A 12,447-nucleotide genomic window follows, 5' to 3' on the forward strand; every position below is an offset into this window, starting at 1 on the left:
CTACTGTTGCCTGCCTAGGAGAGCTGTCTCAGGCTCAGCTGCTGGAACAGGAAGTGGCTGCTGGATGCAGGAGCAGAGGAGGGGGCCGGCGGGAGTACTCTCCACTACTCTACAGCTCTGCATCAGGCCAGGAGGGGGCTGCTGCTGGTGATCTGCAGGGGGCAGGGAAGGTGCTGTCCTCCCCACCATACACACCAGGTAATAACCCTGCCAGGGCCCCAGCAGCACATCACTCAGGAGGAGGGTCTCACTGTCATATTGCAACAATGTAGCCTCCATACAGATAGATGTGTGTGTGTGTGTATATATATATATATATATATATATATATATATATCTATCAGGGAGAGCTGTGCAGGCTGCATCCCCTCTCCCTGTCCCATCACATGCACTCTGTCCCCCAGCACTTACACTAGTTCTGCTAGGACTGTTGTTCTCAGTGCTTCTTTATGCAGCTTTTATGTTTATTTATTCGTTTACTTATTTATTTGTTTTCATGTATATCTCCAGATATAATGTATCAGGTTCTCCCTGCGGTACGTGGGCACCTATCGCACACCTAACCTTCCCCAGCATCAGTGGCTGAATGTTAATATTGCCTATACTGTACCCCAGTGGTGTCAAACTCATGGCCTTCCAGCTGCTGTGGAACTACATATCCCAGCATGCATTGCCACAGATTTTATATAATGGATTGCTAACATGGTGGCAGGGCATGCTGGGACGTGTAGTTCCACAACAGCTGGAGGGTCCTGAGTTTGACACCACTGCTGTACACAGTGTTGTGTTTGGAGCTGTGCACTGTGACATCCCTGAGACTTTACTGTTTTGTTCTTGGTTGTCGCATGTGGTGTAAATGCGACTGTCCTTATCTCCAGAGACTATCCGCTGGTCTCTGTGTCCTCAGATAACTGCAGGGAACTAGACTTTTGGTGGAATACTGGACTGGATGTTATTATAGCAGTGTAATACCCCTGTCAGACAGGAAACAAAATTGCCGGGTGAAGCAGTTCCACCCGGTAATTTTGTGACTAACACGGGACCTTTATCTGTGTGAAATGGCACACCCGTGTCGTAAATCCCGTGTCTCCGACCTTGGAATTGACCAGGGTGGAGGACACGGGATTTATGACCCGGGTTGACCCTTTCCCACAGAATAAATACCCGTGTTATTCAGCAAATTACCAGGTAGAAATTTTTAACCCGGTAATTTGTTCTTCTGTGTGAAGGGGGGTCAGGCTGTTTTCAGACTTTTCTGTCTGAAAGGGGTATTAGAGAGACACGTTGTGGTTACTCCTAGCTAGGGGAGAGCACATTTTTTTACAGAGAATATTATGGTTGGTCACATCAGTCCCTGCCCCAGTGTGCTTACACTGTATATTCCCTATCACATGTACACACATTACAGAGAGCGTACCAGTCACATCAGCCCCTGCCCCACTGCTGCTTACGCTGTATATTCCCTATCACATGTACACACATTACAGAGGGCGTATCAGTCACAGCAGTCCCTGCCCCAGTGGTGCTTACACTGTATATTCCTTATCACATGTACACACACATTACAGAGAGCGTATCAGTCACATCAGTCCCTGCCCCAGTGGTGCTTACACTGTATATTCCCTACCACATGTACACATACATTACAGAGAGCGTATCAGTCACATCAGCCCCTGCCCCAGTGGTGCTTACACTCTATATTCCCTATCACATGTACATACATTACAGAGAGCGTATCAGTCACATCAGTCCCTGCCCCAGTGGTGCTTACACTCTATATTCCCTATCACATGTACATACATTACAGAGAGCGTATCAGTCACATCAGCCCCTGCCCCAGTGCTGCTTACACTCTATATTCCCTATCACATGTACACACACATTACAGAGAGCGTATCGGTCACATCAGCCCCTGCCCCAGTGGTGCTTACACTCTATATTCCCTATCACATGTACATACATTACAGAGAGCGTATCGGTCACATCAGCCCCTGCCCCAGTGGTGCTTATACTCTATATTCCCTACCACATGTACACACATTACAGAGAGCGTATCGGTCACATCAGCCCCTGCCCCAGTGCTACTTACACTCTATATTCCCTATCACATGTACACACATTACAGAGAGCGTATCGGTCACATCAGCCCCTGCACCAGTGGTGCTTACACTGTATATTCCCTATCACATGTACACACACATTACAGAGAGCGTATTGGTCACATCAGCCCCTGCCCCAGTGCTGCTTACACTCTATATTCCCTATCACATGTACACACAGTACATAGAGCGTATCGGTCACATCAGCCCCGTCCCCAGTGCCGCTTACACTCTATATTCCCTATCACATGTACACACACATTACGGAGAGCGTATCAGTCACATCAGCCCCTGCCCCAGTGCTGCGTACACTCTATATTCCCTATCACATGCGCACACACACTACAGAGAGCGTATCAGTCACATCAGCCCCTGCCCCAGTGGTGCTTACACTCTATATTCCCTATCACATGTACACACACATTACAGAGAGCGTATCAGTCACATCAGCCCCTGTCCCGGTGCTGCTTACACTCTATAATCCCTATCACATGTACACACATTACAGAGGGCGTATCAGTCACATCAGCCCCTGTCCCAGTGGTGCTCACACTCTATATTCCCTATCACATGTACACAAACATTACAGAGAGCATATCAGTCACAGCAGTCCCTGCCCCAGTGCTGCTTACACTGTATATTCCCTATCACATGTACACACACATTACAGAGAGCGTATCAGTCACATCAGCCCCTGCCCCAGTGCTGCTTACACTATATATTCCCTATCACACGTACACACACATTACAGAGAGCATATCAGTCACATCAGTCCCTGCCCCAGTGCTGCTTACACTCTATATTCCCTATCACATGTACATACATTACAGAGAGCGTATCAGTCACATCAGCCCCTGCCCCAGTGCTGCTTATACTATGTATTCCCTATCACACGTACACACACATTACAGAGAGCGTATCGGTCACATCAGCCCCTGCCCCAGTGGTGCTTACACTGTATATTCCCTATCACATGTACACAGATTACAGAGAGCGTACCAGTCACATCAGCCCCTGCCCCAGTGCTGCTTACACTGTATATTCCCTATCACATGTTAGTGTTCAATCTAGCACCCGCTATCTTTGAAAGCCCATGCAGTTCCTCTTCCCTGCCTGGGGTGTCGCTGTCTGCTGTAGTGCTTCTAGCACAGTGTGGTCTGTATATCAGCACTGATAAGCAAACCATACCTGTGCTAGAAACACCACAGCAGACAGCGACACCCCAGGCAGGGAAGAGGAACTGTATGGGTTTTCAAAGATAGCGGGTGCTAGACTGAACACTACATGTACACATACATTACAGAGAGTGTATCAGTCACATCAGTCCCTGCCCCAGTGGTGCTTACACTCTATATTCCCTATCACATGTACATACATTACAGAGAGCGTATCAGTCACATCAGTCCCTGCCCCAGTGCAGCTTACACTGTATATTCCCTATCACATGTACACACACATTACAGAGAGCGTATCAGTCACATCAGCCCCTGCCCCAGTGGTGCTTACACTCTATATTCCCTATCACATGTACACACACATTATAGAGAGCGTATCAGTCACATCAGCCCCTGCCCCAGTGGTGCTTACACTCTATATTCCCTATCACATGTACACACACATTACAGAGAGCGTATCAGTCACATCAGCCCCTGCCCCAGTGGTGCTTACACTCTATATTCCCTATCACATGTATACACATTACAGAGAGAGTATCAGTCACATCAGCCCCTGCCCCAGTGGTGCTTACACTGTATATTCCCTATCACATGTACACACATTACAGAGAGCGTATCAGTCACATCAGTCCCTGCCCCAGTGGTGCTTAGACTGTATATTCCCTACCACATGTACACACACATTACAGAGAGCGTATCAGTCACATCAGCCCCTGCCCCAGTGCTGCTTACACTGTATATCCCCTACCACATGTACACACACATTACAGAGAGCGTATCAGTCACATGAGCCCCTGCCCCAGTGCTGCTTACACTGTATATCCCCTACCACATGTACACACACATTACAGAGAGCGTATCAGTCACATCAGCCCCTGTCCCGGGAATGCTTACTGTGTGATCAGGGATTCCTGGGCTGTTGGTCTAGGACCAATTAAAATAACTTCTAGTGATTGCAATAGTAAAAACCCGTTGTTGTGGCTTCCAGACATAAAATATGTGGACAAATAGAAGCAAGTGCTGTCCCTCATCACATTAATGGACCGAAGGGTGACATATAAACATTAGGGGTGCATAGATTCAAAAATGTTTGGGAAATACTTCACTAGGGCTTCCAGGATCTGGTCAGTTTCTCACGAGATAAATCGCAGTGTTACATGGAAGTGAATGGGGAATGCTGTTTCCTCACTGACACTATGGTGATTGTGTGAGGACAGAAGGAAATGTGGTCAGGTGACGAGACACAAGGTCCCGTCGTACTGCCTCAGCACAAATGGCTGGTCTCCCAGTATGGTGCGGTGCATACCAATATAACAGGCTGTGTCTATGCTACAAAGTTCTGTTACTTCTAGGAATAATCCGAAAACCTCTACATGTTCTGACCTACAGTGATAATTCAATCCATGGCCTTAACCGTGTGGAGTTTGCATATTCTCCCCTATATTATTTTTGGTACTTGTGTATTATCACGGCAGCAGTTACGTAGTCAGTGTAGTGTTCCCGTGGCCAGCGTAGTTGGTGTCCCTGTCAGTATCAGTGTAGTGTCCCTGTCAGTATCAGCGTAGTGTTCCCGTGGCCAGCGTAGTTGGTGTCCCTGTCAGTATCAGTGTAGTTGGTGTCCCTGTCAGTATCAGCGTAGTGTTCCCGTGGCCAGCGTAGTATCCCTGTCAGTACCAGCGTAGTGTTCCCGTGGCCAGCGTAGTTAGTGTCCCTGTCAGTATCAGCGTAGTGTTCCCGTGGCCAGCGTAGTTGGTGTCCCTGTCAGTATCAGCGTAGTGTTCCCGTGGCCAGCGTAGTTGGTGTCCCTGTGAGTATCAGCGCAGTGTTCCCGTGGCTAGCGTAGTTGGTGTCCCTGTCAGTATCAGCGTAGTGTTCCAGTGGCCAGCGTAGTTAGTGTCCCTGTCAGTATAAGCGTAGTGTTCCCGTGGCCAGCGTAGTTGGTGTCCCTGTCAGTATCAGCGTAGTGTTCCCGTGGCCAGCGTAGTTAGTGTCCCTGTCAGTATCAGCGTAGTGTTCCAGTGGCCAGCGTAGTTAGTGTCCCTGTCAGTATCAGCGTAGTGTTCCCGTGGCCAGCGTAGTTGGTGTCCCTGTCAGTATCGGCGTAGTGTTCCCGTGGCCAGCGTAGTTAGTGTCCCTGTCAGTATCAGCGTAGTGTTCCCGTGGCCAGCGTAGTTAGTGTCCCTGTCAGTATCAGCGTAGTGTCCCTATCAGAATCAGCGAAGTGTTCCAGTGGCCAGCGTAGTTAGTGTCCCTGTCAGTATCGGCGTAGTGTTCCCGTGGCCAGCGTAGTTAGTGTCCCTGTCAGTATCGGCGTAGTGTTCCCGTGGCCAGCGTAGTTAGTGTCCCTGTCAGTATCAGCTTAGTGTTCCCGTGGCCAGCGTAGTTAGTGTCCCTGTCAGTATCAGCGTAGTGTTCCCGTGGCCAGCGTAGTTAGTGTCCCTGTCAGTATCAGCGTAGTGTCCCTATCAGAATCAGCGTAGTGTTCCCGTGGCCAGCGTAGTTAGTGTCCTTGCGGCTAGTCGGAGCTGGTTTACACACTGGTTTACGCCAGTGGACGGTTTACGCACTGCACTGGTTTATGCCGGCGGGCAGTTGGGCTGGTTTACACCTGCAGACGGGCTCCTAGGAGCAAGCTGGCTTCACTCATTTCAGATGCGGACAAATTATAATGAGCGCAGTAGTATGCAAATGCAAATGAATTATAAAATAGATTTCTCTTTCAATGGTCCTGGTGACACAGCTTCACATTGGGATGTAGGAGGGTCCGCAGGAGCCAGGCACCTATCCTAAAGCTTTTGGAGGGTAGGCTCCTCCCCTACTGCATCCCAGATTCCTTAGTTCGTGTTAGGTGCCCACTGGAGTGGGTGCTATTCTAAAGGGCTGCCGGAGCAGCCGAAGGAGTAGAGCTAGTTAGGGTTTTTATTATTTTATTAACTTTTACACTAGCTAGGTAGGCACAGTGTGAGGATTCTCATTAGTGAATCTTCACACTGCTAGCGCAGCAGGAGCTGACAGAAGCGCGTCCTGTCAGCTCACTGTGCACATGGGAGACGCTGTCTGGCCTCCCTGTGCAGCGCTTACAGCTTCTTTTAAGAAGCTGCCTGGGCTCCGGAGCGCTCTGAAACCGGCTTCACGCTAGGTGGGGATCATGGGGGACAGGCGCTCCGTGATGGCGGCGGCCATTTTATGCGGAGCTTACACACTGAGCTCCTGATACGAGAGGACAGCAGTGTTGTTACAGGCATGTTCCGAGTGGTCCCCAGCTGAGGGGGAGATACTGGAACAAGGAGATCCTACAATGGGAGCGGCTGTCTGGGGGTAGTTGGCGCCAAAAGTCACAGACCCCGCAGCAGCAGGGACTTGATCCCTTCCCTCACTCTGTTTTGGCGCCATTCAGAACGCTTGCAGCGGAGCTGAGCTGGCTTACAGATCCTGACAGAGTGATTGGATTTCCTGGGCATCGCTTTCCCCATTCTGAAGACTACAGAAAGCTAAGTGAACTGAGTATATTGGTTCTGTATATAATGTTTGTACATTTAATGCTGGGACTGTGTTAATTGAGAACATCAGGTCTGAGCAACAGCCTGTGGTCTTGGGGGAGGGAGCCTCAAATGCATTGAGCGCTTGCAGTGGTTGTACACTGAGAATTGTCCCTGAGGGGGGCTTATGTATTTATATGCGCTGCTGTGAAACCCATGGGGAGTGAACTCCAGAGGGTAGTACATCGGAACTTGCATGGGCCAGGCCCTAGGCAGGTCTGAAAATGCTTTGGTGCATTACTGGACAGGCAGAGTGATGGCTGGTAATTTCCCTAGACCATTGCCATTCTCTCAGCAGTCCCCTAGCTCTGTGCCTCGGACCCAGACAGATCCTGATTTATTACTGGTCATGCAGGATACTGCTATGGGAATCAGCAGGTTTAAATTACTTGTTGCACAAGTTTTATGGTTATTCTGTGGGGACACCTAAAAGGTCTTATTCAGAGCCATTATTAGCTGCTGATGAGGTAGGAGACTACACAGAACCAAACCAGGGTGATATTTCTGAAGAGTCCTCAGCCTCAGGGGTAGAGGATTTTATTACTGCTGTTAAACAGGCATTAAATTTGTCTGTGAAGGATAAACTCCTGCAAAGGTTGTTTTTTATGAGACAGCGTAAAGATTCTGATATCTCCCTGCAAAGGGGCCTAAAAAACCCCTGATAAAAGGCTTCAGATACTTAAAAGATTTCTAAGCCTGTACCCCATGCCTGAGGCGCATGCTGACCTCTGGAAAAAAGGTCCCAGTGGTAGATGCTTCTGTGACACGTGTATCAAGACCTCAGGTGGAGCCACTGTGCTACCAGTACAAGGAGTAGCAGCGTTTAAGGACCCCGCAGACTAAAAGCTGGAGGGTAACCTCAAAGCATTATTTTAAGGGGTGGGATACACCCTACGCCCTCTGATGATTTCAGCCTGGGTCTCTAAGGCCATGATCGTGTGGGCCAGAAATTTGTGCACTATTTTACACGTTGACCCTTGTGTGTTATTGCTTGCAGAGAAGCTTAAAAACGGCTGCAGAGCATGTATTGAAGTCTGAGAGGAAGCTCTCAAAATGGCTGCCAGAGTTTCCACAGTGTCTGTAAATGACAGGAGAGTCCTCTGGCTTAAGGCTTGGGAGGCAGATAATGTGTCTAAGAAAGCCTTAGAGACAATAGCTTTTAAAGGAAAGCTGTTATTTGCTTCTGAACTGGAAGAGGTTATTAAGCAGGCCACAGGTGGCAAAAGTAGTTTCCTGCTAGTCCCTGCAGCCAAGCAGACATCAAGGTTTCTGCTTTCAGGCCAGCCTTGCGGCCCTCCCTTAGAGGAGGTGCGTCTTTCTGAGGGCAGCCCTTCAGGGGAAAGGTCCTAAAGTCTAAATTTGGTTCCTTTCAAAAATAAGAAACCAAAACACAAAGAAGAGGACAAACCATCTGCATGACTGCCAAGGGTTTTGCCCGGCGGTGGTCTAGATGGGGGGACATCTGACACTGTTCAAAGACGCATGGGCATTGTTAGACCGGGATTCTTGGGTGTTAGAAATTACAACCCAGGGTTACAGAATTCCCTTCAAGGGTCTTCTTCCAAGAAGATTCATTCCCACGCCAATACCAAAAGGGGCTCGGCTCCGTACAGCTCCCTTGGGAGCGGCTCATTCTTTTTTAGAGAAGGGTGTGGTGATCCCGGTCCCCAGAGCGGAATGGAAAAAAGGCTTTTATTCCACTGTGTCGGGTGTCCAAACCAGACGGGTCTTTCAGACCGATTCTCAATTTAAAGTCGTTAATTATCCATTTGTGGGTAGACCATTTCAAAATGGAGTCTCTATGGTCAGTGCTGTGAAGCCTGGACCAGGGAGAATTTTTGGCGTTCATGGATGTCCAGGACGCGTACCTTCATGTTCCTGTTCACCCAGGACATCAGGCCCTATTGAGATAGGAGACCATACACTCGCAATTCCAGGCGTTGCACTTCGGCCTGGCCTCAGCGCCAAGGGTATTCACCAAGATAATGTCTGTAATGGCGGCTGTGCTTCGACTGAGGGGAAACACCGTGATCCCATATTTGGACGACCTGCTGTTCAGAGCGGAGTCAGCAGACATGTTGAAGAGTCACTTGGCAAAAGCCATTGGGTTTTTGGCAGGCTCACGGCTTGTTTTTAAACTTACAAAAGTCTCAGTTGGTGCCGTCACAGAGACTCCAATTCTTGGGGGTCATTCGGGTTACCCATCTACATCGGGTATTTTTACTGGAGGCAAAGGCCAGGGATCTGGTTGCCTTAGTCCAGGAGATTCTCAGCTCTCGGAGCGCATCAGTATGGAGGTGCCTCAAGCTGCTGGGGAAGATGGTGGCGTCTTTCGAGACGCGGCAGTTTGCCAGGTTCCACTCTCGGGTGTTCCAGTGAGAATATTTTGAAGGCTTGGTCAGGAATCACACAGACCATGAAATCTGAACAGATAGTGCTGTCTTCGGAAACTCGAGCCTCCCTGAAATAGTGGACAGACGTGGACTCCCTTCAGTGGGGTTGGTCACTGCAGTCCTGGAGCTGGCTGGTAGTCACTACCGACGCCAGTCTCAGGGGCTGGGGGGGCAGTAGTCTTGGACCTGCGTCTGCAGAGTTTGTGGACTCCATAGGAATCTGCCTTACCGATCAGTATCTTGAAACTGAGAGCTGTGTGGAAAGTGTTTTCTCTAGCGGGAGACAGGTTGCAGAGGCTCCCTTTAAGGATTCAGACTGACAACGCCACAGCTGTGGCTTATCTGAACCACCAGGGAGGCACACGCAGCAAGCTGGCTATGTGGGAGGTGTCCCGAATCTTCTTGTGGGCGGAACAGAATGTTCCAGCATTATCAGCAATATTTATACCAGGAATGGAGAATATAGAGGCCGACTTCCTGAGCAGGAAAGAGCTGATGGAAGGGAAATGGAGCCTGAACCCACAAGTATTCCACCAGATTACATGGAGGTGGGGAACCTTGGAGGGGGACCTGATGGCATCCAATTCATCCATCAGGTACCCAGGTTTTATGCCAGGATGAGGGATCCACTGGCAGAAGCGGTGGATGCCATGTCTATCCCCTGGGAGGGGAATTCTCTTTATGTTTTTCCACCAGTTCCAATGCTGGCAAGAGTGTTGAAAAAGATACAGGCCCTGACAATTCCAGTAATTTTAGTGGCCCCAGATTGGCCAAGGAGGTCCTAGTACTCGAGACTTCAGAAATTCTCTGTGGACTCATGGCGTCTACCTCTTGAGGTCAGACCGTCTAAGACAAGGACCGTTTAACTATCTGGATTCAGCTTGATTAATTTTGATGGCCTGGCAGTTGAAACCGCCATTTTGAGGAATATAGGATTCTCAGAGGTGGTGGTTAACACGATGATTAAAGCCAGAGAGTCTTCTGAAAATTATTATAGGGTCTGGAAGACCTATATTCGATGGTGTGAAAGATAGAAATCACACACATCCCGATTTAAAGTGGCTAAAATTGTTGGAGTTTTTTACAGAATGGACTTTCCTCTGGGTTAAGCCTTCAGTAACTCAAAGTACATATCTCGGCCTTGTCAATTTCTTTCCGAAGAAGGGTTGCATTAATACTGGAAGTCAGACCTTCCTGCAGGGGGTTTTTCTTTATTGAACCCTCCCTACAAGCAACCAGTAGCGCCAGGGGAATTATCTCTGGTTCTGGAGTACCTTAAAAAGGCGCCTTTTGAGCCGTTAAGGTTGGCTGACCTTAGTTTCCTTACAGGGAAGCTGGTATTTTGTTGGCGGTGGCGTCAGAAAAAAGAGTATTGGAGTTGGGAGCTTTGTTCTACAGGTCTCCCTCCCTTATATGTCATGATGATAGGGCTGTCTTTCGGACAGTACCCCAAGATTTTTACCAAAAGTAGTCTCTGCTTTTCATCTAAATCAGGAGATGGTTCTGCCTGTGTTTCAACCCCCAGAGGGTTCTAGGAAAAGGGACAAATTGAGGAATTTGGATGTTGTGCGCGTCTTGCGCGTTTAGGTGGACAGAGTTAAGAGTGTCAGAAAGACTGATACTTTACTGGTTTTGTATGACATACACAAAATTGGTTGGGCTGCTTCTAAGCAGACCATTGCTAGGTGGTTGCGCTCTGTTACTGCGTTTGCATATGCTAAAGTTGGTAGGCCTGTACCGGCCAGGATTAATGCGCATACCACCAGGTCGGTTACCACCTCTTGGGCGGTTCGACTTGGGGCAACAGCTGAGCAGGTTTGCAGGGCTGCCATTTGGTCATCTGTTCATACTTTTGCCAAATTCAATAGGTTCCATGAGTTCGCGTCGGTGGACGCATCATTCGGGCGAGCAGTGATGAGAACTGCAGACCTGAGCGTACCCACCCAAAAGGACCGGCTCTGGAACGTCCCAATGTGAAGCTGTGTCACCAGGACCATTGAAAGAGAAAAAGGGATTTTTGTAAGAACTTACCGTTCGAATCCCTTTCTCTGATATGGTCCTGGTGACACAGCGATCCCTCCCTTACGCTCAGTAAGTATGCCAGTGTTCATGATGTTTCATGTTATAATTGGTTGAAAAGTTAAATTTAAAATTGTGCATATGATATGTGCAGGCGTTGTACTGAGTTAATGTATTCCAGTGGCTTTGAAAGATTGAACTGAGGAATCTGGGATGCAGTAGGGGAGGAGCCTACCCTCCAAAAGCTTTAGGATAGGTGCCTGGCTCCTGCGGACCCTCCTACATCCCAATGTGAAGCTGTGTCACCAGGACCATATCAGAGAAAGGGATTCGAACGGTAAGTTCTTACAAAAATCCCTTTATTTGATACTATTAATACTTATTATTAACAATTTCTTTAGACGAATAGACTTTATATTATTTGTGTAAATATGTGGTTTATGTGTTTCTGCAAGTGTGTTGTTATGGAAACATAGGTACTTCCTCATATTTGCGGCCACAGCTAATGCCAGTTACGTTGCCCACTTTCAGAATAGCACTATTGTCCCCTCATGGGCTAGCTTTGCTCGCCACATTTCGGACTTGGGGCCTTATTTTGGTTCATTCTTTCTGACAAAATCCTTCTTAGATGGGCAAAACCATGTGCACTGCAGGTGGGGCAGGTGTTACTTGTGCAGAGAGGATTAGATTTGGGTGGGGTTTTACTTCAAAGTGAGATCTATATTGCAGTGTAAAAATAAAGCAGTCAGTATTTTCCCTGCACAGAAACAAAATTACTCATCCAAATCTAATTCTCTCTGCACATGTTACATCTGCCCCCTGCAGTGCACATGGTTTTGTCCATCTAAGAAGGATTTTGTCAGAAAGAATGAACCAAAATAAGGCCCTTGGTGTCTCCCTCCGCTCCGCTTGCCACAAGCCTTTACTAAAGGTAATTGATGGTGGCGTGTACCCAGGGTGGTGCGGGTTACACTACGTAAGTTCCGTAGCGTGAGCTGTGGCCGCAAAGATGAGGAAGTACCAAAACACCCTACTGGAAGTCATAGAAAGCAATGTTCTATGTCCTGTCCTCTCTCTCACTGCTCAGTAATGGATATAGGCACATTTCCTATGTGTTACACCTGTATAGGCCTGCTATGACCTCCTGCTGGAAGGTGTCTGCAGGCCCGGCATTAAGGTGTGACGTTCCTGAGCACTGTACTCCTCGTTACCTCTCGGAGCT

General features: G+C 48.4%; 1 protein-coding gene across 1 annotated transcript in view; it reads left to right on the plus strand.

Annotated features, from left to right (window-relative positions):
* The window catches only part of PIKFYVE (phosphoinositide kinase, FYVE-type zinc finger containing), a 144,123-nt gene that overhangs the window by 20 nt on the left and 131,656 nt on the right, over positions 1-12,447 (plus strand). Inside the window, exon 1 of the mRNA XM_083154232.1 lies at positions 1-198. This exon is cut by the window's left edge and continues 20 nt beyond it. The gene's annotated coding sequence lies outside the window, so the exon portion shown is untranslated. The remainder of the gene's footprint in view (positions 199-12,447) is intronic.

The sequence above is a fragment of the Crinia signifera genome, chromosome 7, assembly GCF_055691185.1.
Source record: "Crinia signifera chromosome 7, ASM5569118v1, whole genome shotgun sequence".
Lineage (NCBI taxonomy): Eukaryota > Metazoa > Chordata > Amphibia > Anura > Myobatrachidae > Crinia > Crinia signifera.